A 26802-nucleotide genomic window follows, 5' to 3' on the forward strand; every position below is an offset into this window, starting at 1 on the left:
AGGACCTCACATGCAGATCATTGGCATATAAATAGCTAACAGATTTTGGACATCATTTTCTGTTAAGCAACCAGAGACTTTGAGGTATTTGTATCTCTGACCCATTTACAAAACTTTTAGAAAAATATCATGTAGTGACTCTCAAAAAATGTAAAATATAGTTTATATAATGTGTGATCTTTGTCAGCTGAAGCCATGAAAGGAAAACTGGGAAGTAAATTATATAGATCTAGGAATGGTTAGGTTAACTATGATGCTTGAATAAAATGGAATATTATAGAGCCATACAAATTAAACATATAACATGGTATTTAAGAAAAACTTAAAAATATAGGGTTGAGGGTTTTTAATGTGATAATTTAAAAAGGCAGACTGAATATTATACATACAGAATGAAATCATAACATAACGTAATATGTTTTAAAAGGAGGGCAGCCCACTTGTGTTTACTTATAAAATGAGATCATTCTGTTCCTGGCAGAATTGAACAGAATGAATTTACGTGGCAGATGTCTAATACTTTAAACTTTTATCTCAAAAGTGCCGCAGGTTTTACTTATTATCTTTAGCATTTATTACTTGCCCATCCATCCCTTCAATTTGTTATACAATTTAGAATATGGTGTCTCCTGACTTTACCCGTGGCTGGGTTTCCTGAACTGGCGCCATCTCTCCTCTCTTGCATTCAGCATTTTTCCTGACAATCTGGATTTCTGCCTTCAGTTAATCCTGGAATCTCCCAGTTGCCTAGATTTTGTCCAGGTCTCTCTTCAAGTGGCCCAGACTTAGGATGCGAACTACCTGCTGTGCACACAACACACTTAGCAAGTCGGTATATGCTCTCAACAACCTTAATTTTGCTCAATTTTCTATGGACAGCGTCCAAATGAAATGAAGTGATCATTATTTCCAAGTCAAGGTGGCCAAGTGTGCCCTGGTCCCTTCCCCCACTCTCTGTTTCTGTCCCCTCCAAGACCTCTGCATTTTCAGAGTTGCACCCCATCCTGGCTCCCTGTCCTGTGAAGTCTTGCTGCAGGATAAATCTTTGCTGTGACACGCTTAAGTGACTCCAGGTGTGAGGGGAAACTGAAGTCCACCTTGAAGCATAGTGAAAGCATCAGGTGAGAACCAGGAATAAATTAGGACAGTAGAGACACATTTTTATTTTTAAAGCAGTTTATATTACTTTAATAAGAAAGATTCTCATTTTCTCCAAAGAAATCCTAAAGAGCTTGCCTGTGGCTCAAGTGCCTTCCAAACCTCCTTTAGGTATTCCTGTGGGCTCTGCCTCAGTGCGGAGTTTCACCATGTCCTGGAGAAACCACTCCATTGTGCTGGCTCGGATAGCTAGAAAAAGTTTCATTGTATAGGGCATGAAAATTTCTATCCACAAGTTTAGGTGAGTATGATAATAGCTCTGTCTTTGTTTTCTTGAAGTCACTTTTATATTTCAACCTTCATCATGCTTGGATACTGTTAGCAGAGGACCCTGCTATCTCAGAGACTTGGGAAGTGTCTCTGGTCTCAATCCCTAGTTCCACTGAAGGAAGACAGCCAATATTTCTCAGCAATGTGTATTGATTGGCTTGGAAAAAATGATCTTGGAAGGAGAATTTATCCCTAGGACGTGGATGCTTTAAATGAATGTATTTTGGAGTTTAAGGTGGAATGACATTTTGTCTTTTGTGAACAATGAATGCTTATCATTGCAAAATAAAAGTTTTGGGGGTCAGGTGTGAGGGTGTGAGGGGTAAGGGGCTGTATCATCCAAGAGACAGAATTTAAATGCTTTGAAAATGGGGAGGTGGTGGAAGGTGTATGGGAGAAGGGAGTAGGGAAGAGGGCTGGGTGTTAAAGAAGCACCATTTTAGCTTGGGAGCAACTTTAGGAAAAAGAAAAGAGATATTTTAGGGGATTTTATGATGGTTTTCATCTGGTATCTAAGGAAATTTATATCCATGGAATTTTAGGTAAATTCCATGTCACTAACTCTTGTGTCCTAGATTCTGTTCTGTCTGAACATTCCCACATATGATTCCCAAGGTGAGTGAAGGAGAAATCTGAGGGTATTCATAGAAATATTACCCTTTTGGGAACATTTCTATTTTATTTTATTTTATTTTGTCTTTATTTTTTTAATGTTACATTCAAAAAATATGAGGTCCCCATATATCCCCCACCCCCTCACCCAACTCCTCCCCCCATAACAACAACCTCCTCCATCATCATGAGACATTCATTGCACTTGGTGAATACATCTCTGAGAACCACTGCACCTCATGGTCAATGGTCCACACCATAGCCCACATTCTCCCACAGTCCACCCAGTGGGCCATGGGAGAACATACAATGTCTGGTAACTCTCCCTGCAGCACCACCCAGGACAACTCCAATCCCGACAAATGCCCTCACATCACATCACATCATAAGGGCAAGCCCTCTGATAACCTCCCAGCTCTTTTTGGAGACTCAGAGCCATATAAACTCATTTGTCCTTTCCATTTCCCCCTTTCATTCAGGTCAAAAAGCATTTTTAACTCCTGGTATTATATGTAGACTGAGATATTCTGCTGGTCTGAGTTGACCCTTTTATTCAAGGTCACTTCCTAGTTACATCATCAGCTGGTACTTGGTAGTAATCTCTTAGCGTCAAGAAGGCTCATACCCGGGAGTCATGACCCACGCTGGGGGGAAGGCAACAGATTTGCATGCTGAGTTTGGCTTCAAGACTGGCCACATTTGAGCAACATGGAGGCTCTCAGGAGGTAACTCTTAGGCACCCTGCAGCTCTAGGCCTTGTTCTTATTTCAGGTGCACAGGCTTATAAGCATAGTCATTAGTATCAAGGGGTCATTGTTGGACCTTCCTTCTTTTTAGTCTTTGCCATGGCACTTGGGGGATTGTGGCTGTTCCTTTAGGGACTGTGATAGAGCTCCCCTGGCTAGGAACTCAGCACACCCTCAGTTGTTGTTTTCATTGGAACCACAATGAAAATATCCATACATTTTTATGTACCCTGGATATATGCCCTGGAGAACTCCCTGCCAACCATGTGTCCCCTGTCAATAACATCCCACACCAGTATTCCTCCCCTGCCATTGTTGAACCTCTCTGTGATCGAGAACTTCTTCAAAAATGAAGCCCCATATACTGCCAGGTTCCATCAATAGTAAAATGGAATATAGTGATGAGTTTAAAGGTTAGATATAGAACATTTTTATTTTAATATCACCCAATACTTTAACCAAAATATTAGAACACACTGAGGATCAGCCATTTTCATATATGCTACCAATTGGTCTTTCAATATGATACTTTAATGCATTTACATTTCAATATTGAAAGTAACCACATACTTCAGACATTTTCCTAGTTGTTTTTAAATATATTTTCTATATTTTTGATCCTTCTACTTATGTTGTGATTTTTTATTGCACCATTTTAATTCCCATCTCATATTTTTTCATTATTTATTTTAGTTGTTTTTCTTAGTGGTAATCCCGAGGATTAAAATTAACATCTTAAATTTTTAACATTCCAGTTGGAATTCATACCAATTTATCTTTAATAGAATGCACTAATGTTATCTATGGCCTTTAGTGTTCTTTTGTTTAATGATATTACCCTGTATTTGTTAAGTTGAAATCTGAGAGTCAAACACAGAACATAACATTGTTTTGTTTCAATTTCTCTCATCATTTTCAACCCATCCTTCTGGCTGACTGAAGCCAGAATCCTGGCTGATTCTGTTATTGGGTGAATTTGGCACTCATCCCAACATTGTGTCAGGTATAAAATTGAATAATATGTGCTTTATATTTTATTGGTAGAAGTGCCAAATAAAAGTTTCAAATTATGTGCCAAACCATTAAAAAGAAACCCTCTATTTTGATTAGTGTTATCAGCCTTGAGACTGGCATCTAACAGGTTACAAATTGTCCAATACCCATTGAAATATTCACCTGAACTTTTCACCAAATGTTTTGATGAAATACAGAGATATGATTTCTTCCTCATCTTCCTGATTGAGCAGTAGGAACTTTGTGTTACTTAACTTCCACAGGTCTGTGGACTTTCCAGTTCTCTGTCTATTAGTGATTTCCAGTTTCATTCCATTATGGCCAGAGAAGGTGCTTTGTATAATTTCAGTGCTTTTAAATTTATCGAGACTTGTGTTGTGAACCAACATGTGGCCACTGCCATTTTCAAGGAAAGAGTATCTTAGAAATATGAGAGAAGGGTCGAAGACCCATATAATTCTGCTCAAATAGCAAGGAGTTCATCATGAAGCAACAAAGGGAAACATTGCCACACTTTCTGTGATGACCCATTCCACCCCACCTTCACCACCGTGCACAAACAGAGCAGTCCAAATTATTGCTAACCTTTTAGGTTTCTAGAATGGCCCTTGGGTATTCTGGCTCGGTTCAGGCCTTCTTCTCATTGGACAAAGGCAGCCATGGGAACAGGACAGGCTGTGCTCTGGGGAGGCTTCTGCCACTCCCTCCCAAGCCTTGCAGTTCCTATGCCAGGACCTTTGACCTGTAATTCTCTGGGCTAATCCCAGGTCACGCCCTGGACAAGTAGGGGCCAGGTCTCCAAAAGGGAACACATCATACACACTCTCTCCCCTGCAACAGTATGATTATGACATTATTCTAATCAAAGAAACTCCCAATTCTATACTTTTCTTTCCATTGTACTCCTTGACTTAATTTCTTTAGAACAATTACCACTCTCTGAAAGCATCTTATTTTTTTCATGTATTTGCTGGTTTGTTTTCAAATATGCTGTACAAATTACTCAACACTGCAACAGCCATGCCTAGGATGTCTCCCCAGTATATAGTTCGTGCTCAAAAGGAATTTGTGAATGAATAATAGTGAGTTCTGAGCATAGTTGCCTATAACGGTTTTGCTATTCTGTTTTCTTCTTACATTTTATGATCCCCAAACTCTTAAAATCCTTATTCAGAGTACCATGCAATGTTCTACATGCAAAGGGAAATGGATGGACATATCTCACTCTTGGGCATTTTAATGGAATTGTTAGATGAGCTTTACTATTAGAAGATTGATGCAGTTCTGCAATTATCACCACAATCCCATTTGGAATCCTTCCATCACTCCCAAAAGGTTTCCCTGTGCAGGCAATAACTGCTCCCAATGCACAGTCAAGGAACCTCTTACCTACATTCTGTTTATAGAGAATTATTCTTTCCAGAAATTTCATGTAAATGTCATTACACAGTATATAGTCTTTTTTTGTTTCTCTTATTTCACTTAACAAAATAATTTTGAGCTTAACCCAGGTTGTTATGGGTAGCAATAGTTCATTCCTTTTTTTACTAAATAATATTCCATTATATAGATGTTGTAGAATTTGAGAGAAGTTCAATTATTTGAGTATAGAGAAGCCAGGACTCAGGAATGATTTTGAGAAGGAAAAATGGTTTATTGACGGCCTGGCCGGACTCGGGAGCTTTCTGTTTGAATCCCGAGCCCTGAACAAGATTTTCAAACATCTTTTATACAGAGAGAAAAGGCCAAATGGTCCCTTTGTTTCAGTTCTCAATAGGCTTCAATTAGCATATATATCTTCCACATCTTAGGTAAGCTTTTAGCATGGACTCCAGATATTCTAGATAAGCTTTTAGCATATTTGGTTTTTGCATTTCCCCTAAATACTTAAAGTTTATAGCCCTTGCATTGTTAAACTGTTTCCTGGGACTGGAGCCTGTTGCCATTATCCCTAAGGGCAGGACTGCAGCCTCTTACCGTTCCACACCCACAGCCTTCAGCTTAGGTTATCTCTGAAGAGACAAAGAGCCTTCCACCCATAGCCCACATCAAAGGTACAAAGTATGAGTGTTCTATCTAACTGCAAAGTGTATGTGCTCATCTTTTATTTCAGCCTGTAACAGCTTTGTCCTGTTTGCTCAAAACTCTTCATTGCCACATTCCTTAGGTTGCAAGGACCATAAATCAGGAATTCAAAGTCATGAGTCAAAGGAATTTTTTTTTAATGCTAAGCACCTAAATTTTGAGGGTGTTCAGTTGCAAAGCTGTAGCTAATGTGACAGAAATAATCTTTTACAAGTAAATAAAAATGAACAACTTAATAAAATTTGGCAAAGTAAGTTCCATTAGTATTCAGAAAAATGAAAAATTCACAATGAAGGGCTCCACCTATCCTGCTGACAGGCCAAAAAGGAAAGGTTGGCAGTATTGAGTGTTGCCTAAAATGTGGAGAAAGGAGATATTACAAATGTGGCTCCCCAAAAAGTCACATTAGAAAAAGGTTGATGTAATTAAATAAATGTAAATCTCCTCATACTATATTTTCCGGCAATTCCATTCATAGATCTCAGAATATATCCAAGTCATAGACTTGTAGCAGGAGACACATGGAAAATATATCTAGAAGCATTATTCATAATGGCCAAAAAACCCCACAAATAAACAAAAAATATCGCAAACGGTCTTAAGTGTTTTGATAAATTAGTATATTCATCAAAGGGAACACTATGCAGATGTAGAACTGAACAAAATACAACCACATGCAATAACACGGATGATTGTCATAGTTACTGTTAAGTAAGGGAAGCAAATTATAGAAGAATGCAGTTTGATTCCACATATACCAAGTTCAAAGAAGTCAAAATGAAAGGGGTCTTGAGTGATGTACTTGTATATAGTAACATAAAAATAATGAAGGGACATAAAGCTTATTATAAAACTTGGTAAATGGAAATGTTGTAGAATTTGAGAGAGGCTCAATTATTCATGTATAGAGAGGCCAGGACTCAGGAATGATTTTGAGAAGGAAAAATGGTTTATTGACGGCCGGCCGGAGCTTTCAGTTTGAATCCCGAGCCTCGAACAAGATTTTCTAACATCTTTTATACAGAGGAAAGGCCAAATGGTCCCTTTGTTTCAGTTCTCAATAGGCTTCAATTAGCATATATATCTTCTACATCTTAGGTAAGCTTTTAGCAAGGACTCCAGATATTCTAAATAAGCTTTTAGCATATTTACTTTTTGCATTTCCCCTAAATACTTAAAGTTTATAGCCCTTGCATTGTTAAACTGTTTCCTGGGACTGGAGCCTGTAGCCATTGTCCCTAAGGGCAGGACTGCAGCCTCTTACCATTCCACACCCACAGCCTTCAGCTTAGGTTATCTCTGAAGAGACAAAGAGCCTTCCACCCATAGCCCACATCAGAAACACTGAGGAAATGAGATATGATCAGTAAGGATTAGAGAAGACATGCTTTTCATAACCTGATAGTCCTAAGATTTCAGTTGATTTTTGTTATTTTGGGTATAATTCCATGTACAGACATATTTTGTGTTTGTGATATATTTATTTTTAGATACCTTTAGGCAAGCAAGTTGACGCACTCAACTCACTGCTCAAATTCACAACACATAATTGAAAACCATTGTTTATCTTTTCCATGTCAAAATTTACTTTTGTGTCTCTGAAATAAAAATTAAAAATCAAAGTGTATACCATTCTGCACTGATTTTTAAAGAGGGTATATACTCAGGGAATGTCTCTGGAAGTGATATAGGAATAGGCCAACTGATACTGACATGGGAAGAAACATGAGGTAATTTTGATTTTTTTTAATTAAATTGTCTTTTTTTTTAAGATACATAGATCACAAAAATTGTTACATTACAAAATATAAGGGGTATGCAACACCCCAAGTCCCCACTCATCCTACATCAACAACCTTTTTCATCACTGTGGCACATTCATTGCATTTTGTAATTACATTTTAGAGCACTGCTGCACCACATGGATTATAGTTTACATTGAAGTTTACACTCTCTCCCAGTACATTCAGTGGGTTATGGCAGGATGTATAATGTCTAGCATCTCTCCCTGCAATTTCATTTAGGACAACTCCAAGTCCCCAAATGCTCCCACATCTCATCTCTTCTTCCGTCTCCCTGCCCTCAGCAACTACCATGGCCACTTTCTCCAGATCAATGCTATAGTTCCGTCTTGTAGTGTCTAAATTTTTAACATAATTTTTTAAAAAGCAAGTCATTAAAAGTTTAAAATATCAGAGATGAGAAGAACATTTCACTTTACTATATGAATTGGACCACTTCCTGCAGGGATTCAGAGAAGAGGAGATTGTCATCTGTACATTGGCCTTCTTACTTTTAAGACACAGCAAATATGCTGGGGATTATCCACTGTGTTGGGTTAGGTTGTCAGTTCTGGCTCAGAGCTGGCAATTAGGTCTTGGCAAAAGTATCCGAGAGATTTAGAATCTGAATACCACCTAATCAAACAACTTTATTTTAGAAAGGAAGAAAATTAGATGTCACTTGACCAGGATTACAGATTAAATTACAGAGATATGGTGAGACCCAAATTTCAAGCTCTTGCCCAACTTTCTCTCCATCCACTTACCCTTTTCCTGATTCTGTGGAGGAAGGAGAAAATTATTGGTAGTGTATATGGCATACATATAGTGTATATGTACGTGAATGTGAAAATTTAGGGAAATATATGAGGCCGAAATGTGCTAAGATGCTTACAAAACAAAACAAATATGAGGATAATATAGAGGCCTCCTGAGGCCCACAGTGCTGCTAATCTCCCAAGTTTTTAAAGTTAAGTTAGAAGAAATAACCAGTCTGTGAATAGGTATTTTAAAAGTCAATTTAATTGTAGAAGCAGGGAGAAGAACCGGACTAAGATGTAGGTGAAAGATTTGCCTTATCTACCTGAGAATAGTCCCTTAAGTTGGATTTCCTCCACATTTATCATCAACATAAACGGTTACTTAATTCCTTAACCATGGATTATTTTAATAGTTTCATGTTAATTTTTGCCAAATGGGTGCTTCCTGGGTCAAGAATCAGGACAAAAGAATATGGCTTCCAAGCCCAAGACAAACCGTAAAACCTCTCTCATTTTTTTCCTATTGAAATATATCACTCACACATAAACATACATTAACAACAAATACATAATAGTTGTGAAATTACAAAACAAACATATATAACATCAAACAAAAGTTTATAACATCTCACCCTATCACCAAAAACCCTCATCGTTTTTAAAACTTTTAAAAATTAAAGAGCATTGTCAAAATATTACTACTAAACAAAGTATTTTCTGATTATTATTACCTCTATATCACTTATATATGAACATAGATAAACAATTAAGTGTATAGTAAAAGTTGTGAATTACAAAGCAAATATGCGTAACATCATACAGGGGACCCATATATCAACCCTCCACCAACACCTTGCATTGTCATGAGACTTTTGTTACAAACTATGAAAGAACACTGTCAAAATCTTAATATTAATCATAGCTCTCAAGTAAGTCCTTATTTTACATTTGGTGTGCTTTCCCCCAACCCACCCTATTATTATTTTTTAAATATATATTTTTTATGACAGAAGTTGTAAACTTATAAAACAATCATGCACATGTACAGAATTCCCAAACAACACCCTTCCACCAACACACCACAGTGTGGTGTGCCATTTGCTGCAGATAAAATAATATCATCTGAGTATTGCCATGTCCATAGCATACATTTGGCTCACATTTTCCATACTGCCTCAGTATCAACACAGTACATCTTTTGCATAGATGCAAGAATATTATATTATTACTACTAACCACAGTCCATAGGTCACTCCAGCTGTATTTTTCCCGTGCTTCTCCACATTCCCAACACCCTGCAGTAGTGATATACATTTGTTCTAGCTAACAAAGGACACTCTTATATCTGTACCATCAACCACAATTCTCACCCATCTCTTGGTTTACTGTGCTATCCAGTTCCTAGGTTATTCTCAAACATTCTGTCAATTAGCATTTACATAACTAGACTACCATTTTCACCCACATCCCCGTTTATAAACTAGCTGTTACTCACTGTGTGTCACCATCCACTCTATACACTTCCACAATTTTACAGTGAAGCTAATTAAAACTTCTACATACATTAAACATCAGTAGTCCACTCATTCCTTCTCTTATCTCCTTTAAGAATCCACCAACTACCACCAAGTCTTGAAGATATTTTCCAATCATTTCTTCTAGAAGTTTTATGGTTCTTCCTTTTATTTTTAGTTCTTTGATCCATGTTGAGTTAGTTTTTGGATAAGATGTGAGATAGGGTTCCTCTTTCCTTCTTTCAGTTATGGATATCCAATTCTTTCAGCACTATTTGTTGAATGAATTTTTCTGCCCGAGTTGTGTGAGTTTGACAGACTAGTCAAAAATCACTTGACCATATCTGCAAGGGTCTGTTTCTAAACCATCAGTTTAGTTCCGTTGGTCTATCGTGTCTGTTTTTAGGTCAGGACCATTTTTTTTTTACCACCACAGGTAGGTATCATGATTTAAAATCTAGAGATGAGGGTTTACTTTTCCTTTTTATGATGTTTCTGGCTATTCAGAACTCCTTACCCTTTCAAATAAATTTAATGATTGTGTTTTCAATTTTTTCTTTAATGTGGTGGAATTTTTATTGGGATTGCATTAAATCTATATATCAGTTTGAGTAGAATTGACATCTTAATGATATTTAGTCTTCCAATCCATGAGCATGGAATGTTCTTCCAATTATTTAGTTTTTTTAATTTGTTTTAATATTGACTTGCAGTTTTCTGAATACAAGTCCTTGACATAATTGGTTAAGTTTTTCCTGATTCTTTGAGTTTTATCTGCCATATTTTATTTTCACCACTCTTTTGACACATTAAGTTACTTTTATTGATATAATCTTCATTTCTAGACTCTCTTCCAGGCCCCTCTCTCCTGTCTTTTCTTTTCAGACTCTTGCACGCCCTTTACTATTTCCTGAATATCTGGTCTCTTGCTTAGAAATTCTCTCAGTTTCTGTTTATCTATGTACATTGTGCTTCTGGGAAAGTAATATCTATGTCCTTCAATAGGGTTGGGAAATTTTCCACCATTATTTCTTTAAATATTCCTTCTGCCCCTTTTCCCTTCTCTTCTCCTTCTGGGACACCCAAGATACGTATGTTTGCATGCCTTTTGCTGTCATTTAGTTCCCTGAGACCTTGTTCAATTTTTTCCATTCTTTCCTTCATCTCTTCTTTTGTATGTTCACTTTCAGAGGTCATTTCTTCAAGCTCACCAATCCTTTCTTCTGCCTCCTCAAATCTGCTGTCATATGATTTCAATGGTTTTTTAATTTCATTGATTGCACCTTTCATTCCCATAAGATCTGCTCTTTTTCTATGTAAGCTTTCAAATTCTTCTTTGTGCTCATCCAATGTCTTCTTAATATCCTTAATCTCTTTAGACATCTCAATGAATTTATTAAGGAAATTTGTTTGAACATCTGTAATTAGTTGTCTCAACTCCTTTATATCTTCTGGAGGCTTATCTTGTTCCTGTAACTGGCCATAGCTTCCTGTTTCTTGGTGTGGATTGTAATTTTCTGTTGTTGTCTTCACATCTGGCTTACTAGAGTATTTTTTTTATGGGTGCAGTTTTTCTCTCTAGTTTAGGGCTTCCTATCATTTCTCCCTTGCTGGTTATGCAGTAGGAACCAAGTATGTAGTTGGTGCTGTAAGCTGTGGAGGCTCAAGCTGCACTCATTGCCCCGGGGACCAATGAAGCTTCATCCAACTTTCTCCTTTGCCAAAGCTAAGGATAGAGTCGCAGCTATGTGGAATAATTCACGTGCAGGCCTAGACTGTAGTTGCCCAGAGAGACAGATGAAGCTTCACATCCCTTTCTCCCCTACCTGGGGCAAAGGTGAAGCTGCAGGTGTGGGCAACTATCTATGCAGTGCAGGTCCTAATATGTCCTCAGATGCCATGGTAAATTTCTGATTTTCAGTCTGTGCCAGCCAAAATTCCCTGCAGTTACCTGTGTAGGCTGGTGCAGGGCTCCTCAGTCTCCTTCCTGCCAGAGGGATGGCTGAAGCCTAGGCGGGCTACAGCTGATCTGCATGAAAGAAACTGGTTCCTGTTCACATAGAGAGTTTCAGTCAGCCCCGGTTCCCCTCAGGCTGGGGGTAGAGTCAGAATGGCAGCTACTGGCCTCTTTCTGACTTGGGTGGGTTCTCACCCCAGGTGTTCCCAGGATTATATCTTAGCCAGCCAAGTCTCCCAATCAGAGGCTGAAATTGGCAGCCAGTCACCTCCTCCTCCCCTGTTTCTGGGAAATGGAGCTCTCAATTCCCATCTCAGAGCAGTTCCTGGGGTGGCTTGTGCTGCCAGAGTAGGATAATCACTGGCCTCCATGGCTTGGCTGGTAATTTCCCAGAGAGGCCGGTGAAGGTCCCTGCAGCTTCCTCCCTACTGGAGGTGGCACTGGGGCCTAGGCTAGACCTGCAATATGATCTGTATGGAAAGAAGCTGGTCCCCAGCAACACTGGGATTTTCAGTCCCTCCCAATTCCCCTCGTGCCAGTCGTGGAGTTAAGGTGGCAGCTCCCAGCATTTTTCTGACATGGACAGGCTCAAACCTTCGCTGTTCTCAGGATCATACTCTAGTCCAGTGGATTTCCTCATCATAGCTGAAATTGGTGCCCACCAATCTCTTCCTCCCCAGTTTTGGGGAAGTGGAGCTTTCAATTCCAGTCATGGAACAGCTCCCGAGGTGGTTTGTGCCTCCAGTGGAGGATGGGCACAGGCCTCCATGGCATGGAGCGTTCTGCTTATGAGTCTTCTCTGCAGACAGGCAGTCTCCTCCTTCCACTCCCCCAAGGATGTGCAGGATGCCCTTCTGGCCTCCTGAAGGCCCCAAACAGGTGCTGAGCTAGCTCGGATAGCTCTGGGTGTTTACTAACTGCCCTTAGCAGGAGCTGACCCTAGGAGCTGCTTACTCCGCCTCCATCTTGCTGGTTCTCTCATTTTATTTTGACTCATTCTTGGTTTTGATTTAAGTCTCATGCTTAATGAATATCCTTACTAAAGCAATTCATTCCAAATCACCTGCACCACCCGCACTCTGGTCATACCTAAAAGCTCAGGTAAAGTCCACCTTCCTCTTTTTTTTTATTTTTTTATTTATTTAATTTCCCCCCCTCCCCTGGTTGTCTGTTCTTGGTGTCTATTTGCTGCGTCTTGTTTCTTTGTCCGCTTCTGTTGTCGTCAGCGGCACGGGAAGTGTGGGCGGCGCCATTCCTGGGCAGGCTGCACTTTCTTTTCACGCTGGGCGGCTTTCCTCACAGGCACACTCCTTGCGCGTGGGGCTCCCCCACGCGGGGGACACCCTTGCGTGGCACGGCACTCCTTGCGCGCATCAGCACTGTGCATGGCCAGCTCCACACGGGTCAAGGAGGCCCGGGGTTTGAACCGCGGACCTCCCATATGGTAGACGGACGCCCTAACCACTGGGCCAAAGTCCGTTTCCCACCTTCCTCTTAAAGGTATTGTTAACTCTTCCATCCCTTGTTGATCTCTTCTTGTTTCCTCTAAATTCTTTCATATGCTTATGTGCTAATGTCTCCCTACCATTTTCACTAACACTTTACAGGCATAGATACAATTGAGGGTTCTATCACTGCCCTTCCAGAGAGAGGAACTGCTCTTTAGGATATTCTGGTCCACAAAGGTAAGATGAGTAGTAGGGGAGGATAATTAGGCATTTGGAAAAAGTGGAGGAGGAAGTGTGTGAAGAATAGGAAAAGGAATGGTCCAATGGACTAAGCAGGCTGCTCACCTGGCTGCAGATGAGCTTGTACTTGGGCCCTGGCTTCTGCTGGATCTCTTCCATCTGCTATGGTTAGAGTTGTACACACCAATAGACTTGGTCAATTCTGGGTGCTTACACTTCTCCAGGGCCTGGGAGGAATAGGTTCTGAAGACTGGTTATGATAAATTAAAGAAACAATGAAAGAACAAGTGCCAAGAAATGACCATGAAACTGACTGCGTTTGATTTTCTCAAAGAAGAAAGTAAGAAATGAAAAGGGGAAAGAGAAGAATTAAGTGGAAAGAAATAACTATTTTCTTCTAGGCAAAACATTGAGGGAAATAACTGCTTATACTCATTGCTCCCAATTCGTCCTCTCCCTTTCTCTATAGCACTCCAATAAGCTCCCCTCTTTTTTTTCCCCCAGTCTTTGTCTAGATCACGAATTGCTAAATCCAATGTCTCTTTTGACCTAGCAGTAGCATTAGACACAGTTGATCATTTTTTCCTTAAAACATTTTCAACACTTGCTTCTAGGCACTGAACTATTATGGTGGTCCTCTGAATCCCTCAGATCTCCTCTTGCTAGGGCTTCATCATCAGTCTCAGTTGGAAGCTTCTAGTCTCAGGCTTCAGAATTCATGTCTTCTCTATCTTCTCTCACTCTCAAGTGAGCTCATCCAATTCATGCTTTGAATACCATCTATTTGCCCAGATTCACAAATTGATATCTCCATCTTATACCTATCTCTGTTGGAATGTCTGAATAGTCATCTAATACTAACCAAGTCCAAAAGAAATCTACTGATCTTCTCCCATAACCTGTTCTTCCTGCAGACTTCTCCATCTCAGTGAATGCCAGCTCCACCCTCCCATTTCCTCAGATCAAGGAACTCAGGATTAATCAGTTCTTCTCATTGTCTCAAACCCCTCTTCCACTGTAGCAGAATCCCTGTCTTCTCAGCCTTCAGGACTGGTCCAGAATCCACCTTTCATTGCCTCCATGCTGTCATATCATCTTTACTCTTCTTGATTGTTTTAAGTGAGACCTAGCCTGTCTTCCTGCTCCTGTCCTCTCCTCTCTTGTCTGTAGTCCACAGGATTAAGACAGTGCTCTTCAACAGAATTTTCTCTTATGATGGAAATAGTACATGTCCAGCTCATTTAATATGGTAAACACTAGAAAATTGTGGCTATTTACCAAATAAAATATGTGCTTGAAAACTGAGTTTTTCATAGTTTTGATTTGTATTTAATGTAAATGTAAATAATCTTATATAGCTAGTGGCTCCTGAATTAGAGAGTGCAAAATACAGCAGCCTTATAAAAAATTAAACCAGATCAAAACCCTCTGATAGCTCAAAGTTCATACTAAACAAAAGCCAAAGTTCTTCCTAAAATGCCCTTCCAGATCAGATCCCCCATTTGCCCTCTAGCACTCTATCCTTACAGTTCTATGAGCTCTCTTGCTGTTCTTTGATTACAAACACCCTAACACTTATAGGCCTTTGAACTTGCTGTCCCCTATCCTTAGGTAGACTTCCCTTAGGTATGTCAAGATTCACACCTCATTGTATACCTCCGCTCAAATACCTTAATTTAAATGAAGATCTTACTTAGATGTCTATGAAATTGCAAATCCACTAGACTCTTCCCCCAATATATGCCCCATCCTCCTTATTTTACTGTTTTCACGTAACTTATCAACCTCTGAACAGTTGTGTTTATCCTTTCCTTTGTTTGTTTTCTGTCTACTCTGACATGGATGTGGAAACAATGAGGGCAGGGACTTTTATTTCCTGGGCCCCATACGTAATAGCTGCTCAGTATGCCTTCAGTATCTCAGAATACCTTCAGTTTGAATGTAGAAAGAAGTAGGTAGAGAAATGGTAAAACATACTAGATTGACACACGGAATACCATATGATAAAGTGACCACCATGCTGAAAACTACAGTGATGGGTAAGTCAGTGGGAAAGCTCTTCCTCATCTCCTGCCAGGATAGGTACAGATTCATTTGTCCAGTGAGGAGCATCAAACAATAGAGAAAGGATAGGCATTGGCAGTCATTGAAATAACTGGACATTTTATGTTTAAACATCAATGAAATTCTGTTCAACAGGTAAAACTTCTACCTAGGTTATGTTAATTAAGATTAGCAAGAATCAGATTAACTAAACAAAGTAAGATTGTTCAGAAAAATCTTCATTTCTGAACATTTGTCAAAATGCAAGTGGAGACATAAAAATTCTACATCTTACTCTCATTTCCAGTGGAGGTTTAGGCTGAATTAGGAGTGTAGATGATGTTGCAATTCCAGTAGCTTTTCTGAGATTTTATGTGTGCCAAACACTCACTAGTCTTGGGAACAAAGGGTTGATGATTGTGATAATACTAATATAACTACAAATCCAATTGTAGGTACCCTTCTAGAACCAATAGAAAATTTCCCTCTTCTATCCTCCAGAAAAAGGTTTTTCTCCTTGTACAGAACCTCAGTGGCCATGGGGTTGTGTCAGCTTCCCTTGTAAAGCAAGGTCACATTGTGTGACCAGGAATCTGCTACTAAAGAATAAAACAATTTTCGAGCTTCTAGAGATTTTGGGATCCTTTCTCCAAACCTGACTATAAATTTGAGAGCACTCAGGTTGAAGTTCATCTAGGGACAATCCTAAATTCTTACTGGTGAGGAGTGTACCACATTCCCCCTCTCTGGACTTTCTCGTTTCAGCTTACTCTTCTGAGGAACAGCACTCACTTCCCACATCGCACAGAGATCCACTGTGTCAACTATAGGTTTTCCATGTTCATCTTTTGGAAGAAGGTCCTCCCTGGGCTAGAACAAAAAGAGTCATTACAGGGAGCTCACAAATGAATGCCTCTGTCCTTGGTTGTACTGACAGGTCATCTAGGGTTGGGACCTTGAGGATCCATGAGGTTGGTGAAACTTTCCAGTTCTAATTTTTTCAATGTGGTTTGTACATGCAGCAATAATAAATGTCTTCAGAGACAGGCTGTATAATCTGTTCCATCTATTAAATGTTCAATAACTATATTTTGCCCAAGATTCTAATAAGGAATTATAATGGACTTATGTTACTTTTGTCTGCCCATTCTATTTTGGAAATGTCTTTCCATCATCTGAGGATGCAGTCTATTATGTGCCCTCAATTGCCACCAAATAATGCATTATAACTTGTCCCACACTGATGATCACATTTCCTTATCCCCTAGACACATGAAGGCCCAGAGGTAAAGACACAGAACACAGTCTATCTAGATTGTCCTTAGGACAAATATGGAGGCTGGAAGAGTCTCAAATATTAATCTCCATGAGCTACTCCAAGGGCATATTGGACACCATGGAAAATGTGGGACAAAATAAAGCTGAACTGAGAGAATTCAGAGATAAGAGTAGGAAAAAATGAGACTTTTCTGAAAACAACATTGAATCATTAAACCTAGCATTATCTTGGATATCCCATTTGCATAATAAAAAGGCTCTTAGTTTTGCATAAGTAGCTTAATCGTATTTCTGCATCTTTTATACAACAGAGTCATTGGATAAGAGCAGGCTACCAGGCCCTAATTGAAGTGGTGCCAACCATAAGAGCAAGGGCTGCAGGACCCTGTGGAGCCTGCTACTTTTAGGCCAACCCAGAGCAAGCAATGACAAACCTCTTTTCAGCTTCAAATTGGTGAGAGAGGAGGACAACACCTTGTAGACCAACATGAGGCAGTTTCATTGTGTACAACAGCTACATGAAAGCTGTGTCTGTGAAAGTCCCCAATGGATTCAGGAGAAATAATCATGTCTATACCTTGGACCCAACCAGGGATATTTCTTCAAGATTTTAAGTCAGAGGCTTTGAGTTGCTGAACCTTAATCATTTGGAGGCATGGTGTAGGGAATTTAGGGTATTAACATTCAATAAAACAAAGTCTAGTGAATGCAGTTTCACAATCCCTGCATCTGCCTAAAAAAAGTATATTTCAATCATTTATATGAATGAAAGGCCTGCTGCTGGAGAAAGTAAAAATGGTTTGATGATGCAAATTGCTAACCTTCAGAGCTATTGAGAAATGAATAATATACAGGTCCACATAGTCCAGCTGAAGTTTCTTCAGTGCTCTTTCCAAGGCTGGTTGGACCAACTCTGGTCTGAAGAAAGTGACCCAAAGCTACAGAGGTGAAAGAAAAGTCAAGTTGCATTAATACTTCAGCTGACTTGGTGAATGAGATCAAGAAACAGAAAACAGACAGAGTGTGACTATTGAGCAAATTCACAACTGAAACTTATTCGCCATTTTTACTAATTATAAGCTATACTTGGATCATTGATCAACCCAGAAGGTAATCAGTATGTATAAACCTAATCTTTGAGTTTCATTCACAGTAACATTCCTTTGTTAATATCTTTTGTATTTTATGGCTCTCTACAGCATAAAAATGATATGGAAAATTTTGAAAGGAAATAGAAGAAAATGAGCAAAGTACTATCAAAGAGATGGAAATCTTGCCAAAGTAAAACAGATTAATGATATGGGAATTCTCATGTGCATAGTAAATGAAGAACACTGAAAAATAGTCATGCTGGAAGAGTTCCATAAAGGTACCTAACAAAAATGTTTCCCACAGGCATTTTTTCAAGGACTTTAGTGTCAAATCTTGAATGGTTTACTTGAACCAATATTTACACAGTTTTCTATTACTTGAACACTTGATTACCTCAGAGAAGAGGTTTCCTTTTATCTTGGGTTTCCTTTTCCTATAACATATTAATAGAAAGTATTATTTTTTTAATATGTTCCTCAATGGAAGGAAATAACTCAAGAAGTAAAATCATTATCAAGTAATAAGAATGTCCATTATTTGATTTATATTTTGTAGAGTTTACAAAGCACTTTCTGGCAATTTTTCTAGTTCCATCTTCATAAAACCCATTAGGATGAATATTTTATATTACTTTTGCATGCATAAGGGAAGGGAAGTTGGTTTTCCATGGTGATATGTACAGACACATTTTGAGAAATTTTAGAAATCTATTTTGAGACATCCATTGGCTTTGTTATATTGCTCTTTTTTTTAATTTTTTAAGAAGCCTCTTTTATTTTTTTTATTTTTTATTATATTTTTCTTCCCTTTCCCCTCCCCTGCCCTGCTATTTTTGCTGTCTGTGTCCATTCGCTCTGTGATTTCTGTTTCAACTTCTCGTTTTGTCTTCTCTTCTTGTCATTCTCCTCTGGGATTCACAGGGATTCAATCCTGGGGAGCTGAGATGTAGACAGAGGCTCCCTGTGAATTATACCACCTCAGTTCCTGGTCTCTGCTGTGCTTCATCTTGACTCTCCCTTTCATAGCTCTTCTTTTGCATCATCTTGCTACATGACTTGTGTGGGCACTGGCTCACCATGCAGCACTCATTTGCTCTGTAGGCACTCAGTTTACCAAGTGGACACTGGCTCACCCTGCAGGTGATGGCTCACCACGTGGGCACTCACGAGAGCACTCGGCTTGCCATGCAGGCATTTGGCTCACCATGTAAGCACTCGCACAGGCCCTGACTCACCACATGGGCACTCAGCTCACCATGTGGGCACTTGGCTTGCCACATGGGCACATGGCTTGCCACACATGCATTTGCATGGGCACTCATTACCACAGGGGCACACAGCTCACCACATGGCCACTGGGCTCACCATGTGAGCACTTGGTTCACTGCGAGGAAAGCTTTCTCTTCTTCTTTTTCACCAGGAAACCCCAGGGATCGAATCGAGATCCTCCACATGATGGGCGGAGGCCTTATCATTTGAGCCACATCTGCTTCCCTGTTCTGCCATTTTGCTTTTGATATTTGAAATTCAGAATGTTAAGAAATTTCACACTGTCTCAGAAATGATAAGGAAATCCATCAAGTTACCATAGCTCTGTCTGAGGCTATACACCATGCCAAATCACGGTGCTTTGGGGTAGGCTCAGAAAGTAAAGTGATTAAACTTAATGAAGAATCACAAAATATGAGAAACTCATCATACATGTGTGAATACAAGTCATACAAATTAATATAATTAAAGAAATTAGCTACTCAACTGATCATATCATCCCATGTCTACAAACAATCACATTTCACAAATGTTCACACACGCATATACACACAACATATACAAACACACTCACCTGGCCCGCAGGTCAAACGAATTGGTACCTGAAAGAGGGAGTGGGAATTGGGGGACAAAAGGCGAGAGAAACGGAGACAAGACAGGATTCTGATCAAGTCTCCATTTATTGAGGGTAGAGCATCAGAATATATACTAAGGGGAGGGTATTAGCAGGGGATGATAGGCTGACAAAGCGGCTCTTCCATATAAGGCAATAAAATGCTGTTACACCCTTTAATGCTGGTCAACATCTTGTTGCGCAGGCATGACACTTTTTGCCCGGGAAACTGGGGAAAGGGGAAGAAGAAGGCGGAAGCACAGGGGTGGAGTAGCCGTTGTTATGAAAACCGCCGTGTTGCTGGAGACCACAAATGCACGTAGCTCCGGGTGGCTCCCCACAGGTCCCCTTCTTTATTATATTTTATGAAGCACCCTGAGATCGGGGGGAACTGTGCCTGTCTTAGGTCGGGGCATGCAAATGGTTAGGCGGATAGCCTTACCCGTCATGGAGAATGCAATAGCGGCGAAAGGCTGTGTCTCTATTTTAGGTGGCTCTGCCATGGAACCGATCACGCCCAGTTGCCCGTCATTGGCTATCCAGTTCATCACCTCAGAACCTGACAGGGTTCATATGTATTTGAGAACCACTGCCAGCAGTCAGGGTGCTCCCATTATGGTTATAATGTGTGGAGGCCAGAGGAAGGTGCGGTACGCACCGCGTTCTCTTACTGTGGTTTCATAATGGAGGTTTAGGGAGGTGAAAGCAAGAGGGGGAGAGAGAAACATGAGGGAGCTGTAGCAAGGATGGGCTCTTCAGTCGCAAGCAGCTGGCGCTGGCGGATGTGGTGTGTAGCGTTGGCCGATACACTCTTAGGTTGTACTAAAGTCTCGGAGTGCTGGTGTCACAGAAGGATTCGGGGGGGGGGGGGTTGTACAGCCGCATGGGTTTTAGCGTTGGTTGCTCTCCTGTAAGAAAGCAGAGTTCATCTCAGGGAGAATTCTCTACCCTGGATAGGTTGTTACTATCTATTTGTTTTACCAATCGTTCCGGCAGCCACCTGGCTGCATCTAGTTCTTTGGAATAGATGCAAACTGATCCTCTGCCCCATATTAGGACGGGATCGGGTCCATGCCAGGTATTATCCATAGGGTCTTTCCATAGGACTGTGGCATGTTTTGTGCTGGTATTAGGGCACCAGAAGCGGTCAGCCGCAGAATGTCCTTTTTGATCTAAGCTTAAAAAATTTAGAATAAAGAGAGAGTGGGATAATAGATTTTTTGGGGATCCTTTGACGGGGTATCACTCCCCCTTTTTTATTTTTTCTATGATGTTTTTTAGAGGCAGATGTGCTCTTTCGACTATACCTTGGCCTTGGGTGTTATATTATTTCCTGCCATATGAAACCCCAGGTAGGTATAAGGGTCTTGTAATTGTACTTTATCAGGGGCAATTTGAAGCCCGTGTGCCTTTAAGGCTGTTTTCATATCATGGTAACATGTTAGGACATCTTGTTCCTTTTTACCAGCCATTAAAATGTCATCCATGTAGTGAATAACATAAAGGTCTTTCCACATTGCCCTTACTTCTCTTATAGCGGCAGCCACAAATTTTTGACATAAGGTAGGGCTGTTTGTCATGCCTTGGGGTAAAACCTTCCAGTGATATCTCCTCTTAGGTTCTTTTAAATTCACAGAGGGGAGGCTAAATGCAAAGCATTTTTGATCGGCTGGGTGTAATGGGATAGTAAAGAAACAATCTTTTAGATCTATGATAATTTTATAATATCCAAAGGGGATGGCTACATTTAACTATGGCTTGACCTGTAGGATTATAAGGAATGCTGGTAACATGTTCAATACCATATTTTAAACAGAAAGATTCAAAGGATTTACTAATGTAAGAAGGTCTATTATCAGTTTTAATTTTCAGAGGGCATCCCATTACAGCAAAAGCAGACTAGAGGTGTGAGTGAACATGATGAAACCGTTCCCCACTTTGAGCGGTAGCCCACATAAAATGAGAATAAGTGTTAATACAAACATGAACATATTGCAATTTACCAAAGGATGGTATGCGAGTAACATCCATCTGCCATAATTGATTAGGAGCCAGGCCTCTGGGATTAGTCCCAGCCTGAAAAGGCACTGTAGTTAAGGGTCCACTGGTGGGACAGGTACAAATAATTTCTTGAGCTTGATGTTTTGTTAATTGAGGAAATGTATGTCTAAGTCCCTTAGTATTAATATGAGTTAATGTATGATATTTAATGGCATCCTGCAAACATCCTACTAATAAATCAGCCCTTGCATTATTTGCTGTCATAGGACCAGGCAAAGGGGTATGAGAGTATATATGAGTAATGTAAATAGGATGATGTTTTAACCTAATAAAATGTTGCAAGTCAGTGAAAAGTTGAGATAACTCATCAGTAGCAAAGATATGAGCTGTTTTAATATGCTTGACAGTAAGACTTACATATTTAGAATTAGAGACAATATTTAAAGGTTTCTTAAATATTGTTAACACCTTAATGATGGCAGCAAGTTCAGTACGCTGAGCAGACGTGAATGGAGTTTGCCAAGCCTGTTCTTTTCAAGAAGTAACGTATGCTGCTTTTTTATTACTATTACTATCAGTAAATACTGTACAAGATGGTTGGGACTTGATTTGTCTAAGAAGACACTAAAGAAAGTCTTAGCAAGTTTTAAAACAAAGTGATAGCAATACAGCTGGACTTTAACTTTTTGCAACAAACTAGCAGTGTTTGGGATTGCTGCATACTAGTGTTGTTAATTTAATCTATGATAAGAGGTTGTTTCTGTGACACCTACTCTTTCATAATAATTAAAACCATGAATAACTACACTGTACTTCTCTTTAATATTATGCTGAAATATTGGTAACTTTATACACCTTTAAGCATTTATAGAAACCTTTTATTCATGTGACTTTAATTAATAGAGGGTTTAAGGGAAAGAAAAAGTTGTTAATTTTGTAACACTTTAAAACACCTTTCATTTAACTTATAACATATTAAATGAACTTTTCTTTAAATACTTAGTAGCATGCAATATTAGAAACAGTTTCCTAGAAGCAAGTTGGCAGGGGAGGCTGGTTGCTGCCAATCTTTCCTGTTATAAAATTACTTTTTATTATTATCATCATCAATTCAGTTTTATATATATTTAATAATGACCTTTTGGAATTAGCCATTTAAATACCTTAATGTAAACAATGCTTCATTAAACCTTTTATAATTATTTATAACCATATAGACTATTTAAGACAAATTTTATCTTTACAGAACACATCCCCTTACTTGAAGTTATCACAATACCTTTTACAACTTGCCACATGCAAATTAAGTTTCAAGAGTTTATGAAAAATTAGCCATCCTACTTTAGGACAAAATACGCCTTTTTGCAAAACTTATTACATTTCAGTTAGCATTTTCACAAACTTTTAACCTTTTTAATATTCATTTAAGTTTTACATTCTTATATTATCCTGTGAAGAAAAATAAGTTATTCATTTCAATCTAGGCAAAAACCATTTTTTATGAAAAGGCATAGTAATTTTGTTAATCAAGACTTACAATTTTTATTATTGTAGATATCTTATTAACATTTAAACTTATGTATTAATATAATAAACTTAAGTATTAATATAAGCGCTTATTTAATTTTTGGCCATTTGAATAGAGCTCTTTTAAAAATATCTACTAATTTATATTTACCATCCGGAGGTATCACAATATACACTGACATTGAATGAACAGACAAACACAAAACAATTACAACACATTAACAGAAACATACAATGTATTTACAATCGACTCATAATTCTTACTTTCTTGGTATAGCTGCTTTTAAATCCTCTGTTATATAGCACATCATAGATTATACCTTTCAAGATTTCTTCTGGAATTCATGTTGCCTGTAATATGCAAGCTTGTGCTCAGAAGCATTTTTATTAGTTATCAACAATCAGTTAAAATAACTTGAGCAGCATAAATGTAGTTAAGTTTTCATTTTGCAGTTTAGACAGACCATTAACACACATTTTTGGATTATTACTGTAAGATTAAACTGAGACTTGAAGTTCTGGAGGAAACTATTGATTTATAACTGAAAACTTCCTTTAGACCTTGATAAAAACTTGGTACCAATTTTATTATCTTGGTTAAGCAAGCCCAATCAGAACTAGAATGGAAACAAAACAAAACATAAATGTTGCCACGTTTCTCTCTCTTTCCAGTGGATTAACTATATTAGCCTTCACTAGCCCAGAGCTACATTGTCATGTAGACAGCAGGGAGTTTGAAAAGTTGTGAAAGGGGCTGGCGTTCGCTGGGACAAAGTTGATTGCCTCATAAGCTTGTTTGGATTTTGGGGCTTGTGGCTGGCTTTGTCTCCCGTTTCCCTGATGGGAAGCAGGGACAGTGCCTTGCTCTTCGTGGTGGCGTGGATCCTGGCAGACCTCAACCAGCAGGCGCCCACGCCCGTGCCCGCCAAGCGCAGGGAGGGCGCCATGGCCCGGAAGGCTCCAGCTGCATGCCACCTGCCACCCGCCGCGCCCCCCGCACCCGCGCCCGAGGCTGGGCCAGGGCCTCTTTTTGGCCGTGGCTGTAAAACCTGTTTTAAAGTGGCCTCAGTATCAAGGCCTTGTTGGTAGGCAGGGCTAATTTCAGTACAAAGCCTGAAGTAACCAGACAAGTTCTCCTACTTTCTATAAGGTTTAACTGCGGCCTGATAAGCCACATTTGCATTTACAAAGGCAATTTGCTTTACAAAGTCTGTTTCTGTGTTGGTATCACCAAACAGTCTTTCTGCAGCCGTGCACAATCTGCCTACAAAATTTGAAAAGGGTTATTCTGGCCCCTGCTTAATATTAGTGAGGGAGGAGGCAGGGCATTCTTCTGTAGGCAGCCTTTTCTAGGCTTTAAGGGCTGCGGTTTGAATTTGGGAGAAAAGGCTGGGGTTATATCTTGCTTGTCGCACAGTGGTTTCATAATCTCCCGAGCCTGTTAACTGTTACGGAGCAGTAGGGCCATAGGTGGTGACCGCGGACTTAAGCTCCTTCAAGGTTTTGAAAGGCAAAGGGCTATAGATGCGCTCAGGTTCAGGTTCAACAGCAACCTCGCTCCCCTCACCAGCCTCATTAGGGCCCCCAGGCCTCTCGATAACAGGGAATGAAAAAAGGGGTGGTTTGCGGAAGTTGGCAGTTAGGGGATTTTTTAGAGGAAGGGTTAAGTTGAGCTGATGCTGCAGAGTTGCGCATTGAGATTGTGGATCCTTTCTCTCTTTTAAAAGAGAGAGCCATAACTTTAGATCTGCATTGGGGTCTAGGCTAGCAGGGGCGGAAGCGGGGGGTGCTTATGGGGGTGGTCGGAAACCAACAGAGCATTCTTCAGCCTCAGGGCTGGAGTTATCGGAATCCGTACACGGGGCGTTAGGGTTTGGATTACTAATAACTCTCCTCCTCTGATTAGGGCCAGCTCTTCCCTTAGAGATATTATTTTTGCAAGGGGAAGGGGCACTCTCATCATTGCTATCTATTTTAATAGACACCAAGTCTGAATGGGGGGCGGTATTTAGCAGGACTTTTTGCCGGGGGGGATTTAGAGAGCGTCCCCAACTCTACTCCACCACCTTTCATTTATGGTCCCTTCCTGAGGAAGCCACGGACAGACTTCTCTCAAAAATCTAAAGAATTCTATTAGCTCCTTAAATTTAACCTTTATTCCTCTCGCCTTTAACGCCTCTCCGAGGCTCTTAATAAAAAGTTCGTGCTCACTCATTGCTTGTCCCATATTTGCGGATCACTTACCGAGGCTTCGCAACCGGGAGGCAGGGTCCCTCGCGGCATCCTCTTATTACTCTCTGATTCTCCTTCTTGATTTCTGAACGTTACACTTGGTCTGGCCGGACTGTCTGTCGGCGTTCCTCACTGGATCCCTCGTTTTCAGGTCCCTGTGTCCGGGCGCCAAATGACCTGGCCCGCAGGTCAAACGAACCGGTACCTGAAAGAGGGAGTGGGAATTGGGGGACAAGAGGCGAGAGAAACGGAGACAAGACAGGATTCTGATCAAGTCTCCATTTACTGAGGGTAGAGCATCAGAATATATACTAAGGGGAGGGTATTAGCAGGGGGTGATAGGCTGACGAAGCGGCTCTTCCCTATAAGGCAATAAAATGCTGTTACACCCTTTAAAGCTGGTCAACATCTTGTTGTGCAGGCGTGACACTTTTTGCCCAGGAAACTGGGAAAAGGGGAAGAAGAAGGCGGAAGCACAGGGGTGGAATAGGCGTAGTTATGAAAACCGCCATGTTGCTGGAGACCGCAAATGCACGTAGCTCCGGGTGGCTCCCCACAACACACAACTTCGAAGAATAGAATATAACTTCTCTCTTCACAGTGCCATCTATAATCTTGACACTGATGGCCCGTCCAACCTCTTCTTCATTTTGTACACATAGGCAGCATCAATATGATGATACCCTGCATCAATATCTACTTTGGTGGCCTCCTCTACTTTACTCTTAGAAATCTAGAGGCCAGAGACAGATAAAGTAGATACAACCCCAGGTATTGGTTCTTCTGAGGGCTACAAAGACCCACAGGTTATATGGTCAAGGCAGATGGAGTTCAGTGCCATGTCGGTTGGCCCTACTTTGGAGTTTGTGTTTCTGTGTGATGGAGCTGGACTCAGATGTGATCTCTGTCCACAAGCCTCTCCTGTTACTTTTACCGGAACTGTAGTTGGTGCTGGGGTTTAATGTATACCCAGGTGACCTGAATCTCTGGACTGATCATGTGATAGCCAGGCCCTGAGCCCCAACAGACTTGCAACTCCTACACTCTGGTTTATTGGACTTACCCCACTCATCTAACATGGAGGTGAAGAAGGTCAACCACCATACCAGGGAGCCAAGAGTGCCTACAACTGAAAGCAGAAGAATTGCATCCAGCATCCATC

At 40.1% G+C, this 26802-nt stretch overlaps 1 protein-coding gene and 1 pseudogene across 1 annotated transcript in view; one reads left to right on the forward strand and one right to left on the reverse strand.

Moving 5' to 3' along the window:
- Window positions 1-26802, forward strand: part of LOC101426998 (aldo-keto reductase family 1 member C1) — an 87264-nt gene that overhangs the window by 10420 nt on the left and 50042 nt on the right. The gene's annotated exons all lie outside the window — the stretch shown is intronic.
- Window positions 1244-26802, reverse strand: part of LOC101438291 (aldo-keto reductase family 1 member C23-like protein) — a 42660-nt pseudogene continuing 17101 nt past the window's right edge.

Source organism: Dasypus novemcinctus, chromosome 20, assembly GCF_030445035.2.
Source record: "Dasypus novemcinctus isolate mDasNov1 chromosome 20, mDasNov1.1.hap2, whole genome shotgun sequence".
NCBI lineage: Eukaryota > Metazoa > Chordata > Mammalia > Cingulata > Dasypodidae > Dasypus > Dasypus novemcinctus.